We start from the raw sequence: 6,804 nt of genomic DNA, 5'->3' as shown, positions 1-6,804 counted from the left end.
AGAAAATATCAGATTTAAATTGCACTTTTAATGTATTATTTTTAGATCATTGACCAGTGTATAGAATTGGATATCACATTAACATTAGAAATGGTGCAAACAATAGTGTTCATTTAAATGTACTCTCATCCATCTTTGAGATCAAAACCTCTATTTCCACTTAAAACATTTCCAGTTTATCATTTCCAGTACACAAATAAATTATCTTGTTTAAGTGGTCCATTAGTTGGACACATTAAGTTAGCTTCAATTTCCTGGTATCACATAAGGGGAATTTTACCAATTTAAATCTTATACCATTTTTTAAACTTTCACTCAAAAATCTAGACTTGGTTGAAAAAAAAATGTTTTCGTTCTCTAAAAATTCAATATGGGAATGGTAGCTCAGAATTTCAAAAACCAGATATAGTTACAGACTCTGTATGGTAGTCTTAAGACTATATACTTATTGGTAGGTGGCTTGCACAAATCATGGTATATATGGCCAGTTTCCTGTTGCATAAAGATTATATTTGCTCTTAAAAATGTTAAATAAGCATTGTTAAAGACTAAAGGTAAAGACTAGATTGGAACCTTATGCAACCAAAATGGGAAAGCATATATAGCCTCACCACATTAAAGGCCTGAACCTTTTCAGTATGTATTCTTCCTAAGCAAATATGAGCATGAGTTTCCAAAAGCAAAGCAACCATCCCAGAAGCCCTTGCTTCCTCAGTGTAAAGAATGGGGAGGGTTCTGTTGTGTTCCTGGAGATGAGCTGGGGAGGAAAAGGCTTCGCAAAATTTCAAGGGGCTCATAATTTAAATGTATGCTATTCTGCAAATGTTCACATTTCCAAGGAACAACATAAAATTTACATTAAAACTGTCTTAAGATAACGAAAAAAAAATTATTCCTGCTGCTCTATAAGCTTGCCATAGATTTGATAACCCAGGGAAGAATTACAAGCAATTACAAAATGATGGCTCCAATTAGGAAAACTGGATCTACTCCAAATTCAAATCAAAGGGGGCTCAGACAATCCCGATGGAATAATTTAAATGACTATAAGGGACTTCCAGCAAAGACGTACGTTTAATTCTATTTCGACATCTTCTGAAAGCCAAGGAAAATACTACAACGACGTATCTCTCGCACTTCAGGAAATTCAAAAACCAACCTGGAATCCCCTTAATAAACCTTGTTCTCTTCTTTTCCCTAGGGGTCTCGCTGGTACAGGGTTTGTATTGTAAGGGGCAATCAAAACAAACCTGAGAAACCCGTACTGTCTCAAACGCAGAAAACCATATAGCGCTGAACACAAACCACACCAAGTCTATCCTTGCCGATTTCCAAATCTCTACCTAGTCCTGGATGCCTGCGAAGAGGCCGCAAGGAATGCAAGAGAAAAGAGAAACTTCGAAAGCAGAAACCTCTCTCCCAGAGCCTAGAACAGACAGCACCTTGTTGGGATTTCACGCTTTTTGAGACGGAAAGGTCACACCCTGCAGTTTTGAATATCCACCTTCTAAGACTCAACCCGTGTTGCAGAACCTTCCTCCAGCTTCTCTAGGTTTCGCGCTGGAGCTGAAATCCCCCTCTCCCCACCCCCATTCGCCCACCCCCCGCCATCCCCTAAGAGAAGAACCAGAGCGGGCCCTCCACGTCCTCCTCTTTCCCTCTGCACTCCACCCCCACTCCTCGAACCACCCCCCAGCATCCTCGACGAGAAAACCCTGGGAGCCCCTCACCTCTGCTCCTTCTCCTGCACACTCCCGCCCGCCCTCCTCGTTGTGCGAACCGAGGCAGGTTCCCCCTCCCGCCCCACCCTCAAGAAAACCGAGGGGAGCCCCCCTTCATCTTTACCCCTCCCCGTAACCCCAGCTAGCTATCCTCGTCGAGGGAAAAGAAAGGTGGCCCCCACCTCGCCCCACCCCCATTGCCCTCCATCCCCGGGCAGAAAGCCCCGGGCCCCCGTACCCTCGGTCCCCACTCCCCACCATTCCGAAGAGGAAAATGGGGAGAATCCCCTCCTCCCTCGCGCTGCCGCCACCTCCAGGCGCTCCCGGTCCCATCCACCCGCCACCCCGGCGACGAGAGCCCGAAAACCGAGGGGAGGCTGAGGCACGCACCGGCGGGAGGGCAGGGGAGGGGACCCCGCGGCCGGCTGGCCCGCAGTCCCCACCCCGGGCCGGACGGCCGAGGCCCGAGGCCCCAGATACCCGCCCGGGGGCCAGCCCGCGGGCAGCGGCGGGGTAGGAGGGCAGCCGCTCCCCCGGGACGCGGGCCCACGGGGCGGGAGGCACACACGCATGCACTCACACGCGGAGAGAAAGCGGGCTTACTGCCTGGGGATGCTCGTCCGCGCGGCTGTCTCGGCGGCGGCCGCTGCCAGCACCGAAACCGAGGCGCGGCGGCGGCGGCTGCGGACTGAGCCCCCTCGGCCGGGCGGTGGATGTAGGGCGCGGGAGGGGCGCGAGAGGAGGGGCGCGCGGGGGAGGCGGGGATGGAGGGCGCGCGCGCGCGGGGGCGGGGGCGGGCGCGGCTGGCCGGGGGCGGGGCGGGGCGCGCGCCAGCCGGGGCCCGGCCCGCGGGGGCTGCGGTGCGGGGCGCGCGCGCCGGAGCCCGCCAGGCCGGGGGCGGGGTGAGGCGGGGGCGCCACGCACCACGCGCGGCCACGTGTCCCCGCCTCGGGAGCGGCCCGCCGACTGCAAGGCGCGGGCGCGCGGGGAAGGTGGCTGCGAGGAGGCGGGGGCGAGCGCTTCCCCGGCGGGCCGGCTCCGGCGTGGGAGGCCGAGGGGAGGGCGGGCTGGGGGCGCCCGAGGGCCCCCCTCCCTCGCGCCGCAGCCCTCGAGGCCGGCGGGGAGTCACGAGTCACTGCAGGCAGCCGCGGCCGGCGCCGGGGAGGTGGGAGCAACAAAGGGAGTCGAGCGAAGGTGGCGTCACCCGGGGCCCCAGCTAACCTGCGCACCCCCTGCAAAGCGGCCGGGGTCTGGGGCGCACCGCGATTTGGCCCCCGACTGCAGGAGCCTCGTGGTTCTGAGGGACGCCAGAGGACCCACCGGCGACCCTTCCCCTTAGTAATCGGCCGGAGGGACCGGAAAGGATCCCCAACCATGAGCCAAAAGCCACCATACAGAGGGCTTTACATCATTCGGAAAAGCACCGATGGCAGAGCAGCACGTGGCTACTCATTCATTCACTCAACATTCGGTTTACTGAGCCCTCACCGTGTGCCAAGCACTCTGCCACGGGCTCAGGGAACAGGGCAAAGTCAAGCAGAACACCCTCCACTTGCCCTCGGAGCTTGCAATCTAGTGGGGAAGACAGACGACCAAGAAGTGAGAAAATAATCAAATTTGGCATTAGGCCTGTGCAGGGAAAAAAGAGGGTGCAAACTGTGTGGTTAGGAAAGTAGGAGGTGGCATTTAGCCCAGCCCTGAAACTTATAAAATGGCAACTATTGGAAGAGCCAGGAGAAAAGCCTTGCAGAAAGAGGAAGCAGACGTATGAAACCCAGGAGGGACAAATCTTACCTCCTTAAGATTAAGAGGTGGTGGTTGTGATCAGCACCAAAAGAGCTAGGGAGAGCCGCATAAGCCTGGATAGGTTGGCAGGGACCAGATGGTGGACTGCATTCTAGTCAATGGACAGGCCGTTTTATTCCAAAATCAATGGAAGGCCAGTGAATGAATGACTTTACCCCTGGAGCATGGCATGACCTGATTTATATTTCTTTTCTGTTCCTTTTTCCTTTGGGGATAATTGTAGATTCACATGTTTGTAAGAAATAATACAGAGAAATCCCATGTATTTTTTTTACTGGGTACTTACCCAGTTTCCCCTTGTATGATGCAAGATCATGAGTACAAAATCATAACCAGAATATTGACATTAGTATAATCTACCAATCTTATTATTTCCTTGGTCTTATTTGTACTTTTCCATTGTATAGTTGCTAAGTCATGTCCAATTCTTTTGCAACCCCATAGACTGCAGCCCACCAGGCTCCTCTGTCCATGAGATTTTTCCAGGCAGAATACTGGAGTGGGTTTACATTTCCTTCAGGGGATCTTCCTGACCCAGGGATGGAACCCACATCTCTTGCATTGGCAGGCAGATTCTTTACCACTGAGCCACCAGGGAAACCTTATTTGTACTTAGTTCTATCCAATTTTATCATGATTTTATCACCTGTAGACTCATGTATCCACCACCACAGTTGGCATATAAAATACTTTCATCATTGCAAGAATCCATTCTGTTGCTCCTGTAGCCTCAGCCACCTCCCCAGCACCACCTTCACCGCCCCCCCGCCCCGCCCCCCGGCCGCCAGTTCCTTGCCATTGGCAACCATTCATCTGTACTCCATTTCTATAATTCGGTTAAGAATGTTATGTAAATGAGTCATACGGTGTGTAACCTTTGGGGATTGTTGTGTTTTTTTTTTTCACTCAGCTTAATTTACAAGTCATCCAAGTTGTGCGTGTCTGAAGTTTGCCCTCTTTTATTGTTGAGTAGTATTCCAGATCCAATTTGTATTTTTAAAAGATCACCTTGACTACCTATGTGGAATAAGGTTCAGAGGAGACTGAGGCTCAAAACAGGAAAACTAGTTAGGATGCTTCCTAATAATCCCTATCAAAGTGGATGGTGGTTTCTATTAGGCTGGTGCCTGTAGAGGGAAGGGGAAGGATTTGATGAAACAGGTTAGGTGAGGAAAATAGAGTTAAAGTAGAGACAGCATAGTAGAGATGGTTGTTTTGAGATGTTTCACTGTAAAGGGGAACAGAAGTGAAGTGGAATGGGAGGGACAAGTAGGGACAAGAGAAGATTCCTTTCTCTCTTTTTCATTTGAGAGATGAGAGCATGTGGAGGGATAACCAGTAGGGAGGGATTGCTGATGGCTTACCAGTGGAGTCAGTCCCTGCCTAGCCCAGAGGAAAGGAGAGCTGGGGCCCTCCACCTGCTGAAAGAAGTTCTCCACTGTAAAGACAGCACAAGTATATGCTGATCAGGGATCTGGGGGGTGGGGGAGTCAGGGAAGGGTGGTTATAACTCCTGTTTCCCCCCTAGTGCACAAACTGGGCACTGGCCTCCCATAGAGGGGAGCATACATCCTTGGAAGTTTCCCTTTTCTTCCTCTGGTGTGTAGCTCTTCCCCTTTCCTTTTCCAAGCCCTAAAGTTTGGTCTTTCTGGATGGTTGGAGAGGCTGTGGCTTCACACTTGCTAGAAAAAGAAGTCAATCTGTCCCACCTGATCCCAAGAAACTTCTGAACAATGAACTCCATTGCAGGTAACTCTGGGACTAGAGTGCCAGCTCCCAGCTTTATTTTTGGGGCTCCAAAATCACTGCAGATGGTGACTGCAGCCATGAAATTAAAAGACAGTTGCTCCTTGGAAGAAAAGCTATGACAGACCTAGACAGCATATTAAAAAGCAGAGACATTATTTTGCCAACAAAAGTCCATCTAATCAAAGTTATGGTTTTTCCTGTAGTCATGTATGGATGTGAAAGTTGGACTATAAAGAAAGCTGAGCACTGAAGAACTGGTGCTTTTGAACTGTGGTATTGGAGAAGACTTCTGAGAGTCCCTTGGACTGCAAGGAGATCCAACCAGCCCATCCTAAAGGAAATCAGTCCTGAGTATTCACTGGAAGGACTGATATTGAAGCTCCAATACTTTGGCCACCAGATGCGAAGAACTGACTCATTGGAAAAGACCCTGATGCTGGGGAAGATTGAAGGCAGGAGGAGAAGGGGATGACAGAAGAAGAGATGCTTGGGTGGCACCACCAACTCGAAGGGCATAAATTTGAGCAAGATCCGGGAGTTGGTGATGGACAGGGAAGCCTGGCGTGCTGCAGTCCATGGGATCACAAAGAACCAGACACGACTGAGCAACTGAATTGAACTGAACTGAACCCAGCTCCTAAACAGCCCAGAGGCATCCAAGAGGGGGGGCTCTAGGAAGGGCCCTCTCCCAGAGAACCTTCCGGCTGTCTAGCCATTTGGCATTCAATAAGTGTTACTTGTGGTTCATTCCTCACAAGATCCTTTCTTTCTTCCCCACTTCCTTTCTCCATCTTTCCTTCCCCCCTTCCTTCTGCTGCCCACACTCTTTCCTCCCTTCCTCCCTTCTGCAGATGTTTGTGTCCTGCTCCTACTAGGTGCAAGGTCCAGATCTCCCACATTGCCCATGCTTGGTCTACATTCTAGACCAGTCCTATCTGCCTCTTAACACTTCATCTCCTTGGATTTGAACTCAACTTTTGTGGGTCATGGAAACACATTGTTCCACTTAAAATATGTGGGAGACTGTGTTGCAGAATAAGCAAAACAGATAAAAGGAAAGAGGCTGCCCAAATTGTGAACTTGTGTGCTATATTCTGGTACTGTTTTCAGCATCAAGAAGCAAAAAAGAAATAAAACAGACTAAAATCAGATGGTATGATCTCAGATCTGATCTTTTTAATTTCTGTTTGAGTAATGAAATAGGCCCAAGGACAAGGGTCTTAGATTTCGAGAATTTAAAGCACCCTGGGAAGTAAATATGAAGCATTTTTTAGCATATGAAGTTATCAACTCCTTTGCCTTGTTTTCAAAAAGTACAAGCTGACCAATGATTCTGTTATTGAAAGTGTATTACCTACCAGACAGTTTATATGCATCATTTTATTTAGTCCTCATTTTATTTACTCTTCAGTTGAGTTCAATTGCTCAGTCGTGTCCGACTCTTCATGACCCCCTGGACTGCAGCACACCAGGCTTCCCTGTCCGTCACCAACTCATGGAGTTTGCTCAGACTCATGTCCATCGAGTC

The sequence above is a fragment of the Capricornis sumatraensis genome, chromosome X (assembly GCF_032405125.1).
Source record: "Capricornis sumatraensis isolate serow.1 chromosome X, serow.2, whole genome shotgun sequence".
Classification (NCBI taxonomy): Eukaryota; Metazoa; Chordata; class Mammalia; order Artiodactyla; family Bovidae; genus Capricornis; species Capricornis sumatraensis.
This window is presented reverse-complemented; position numbering follows the sequence as displayed.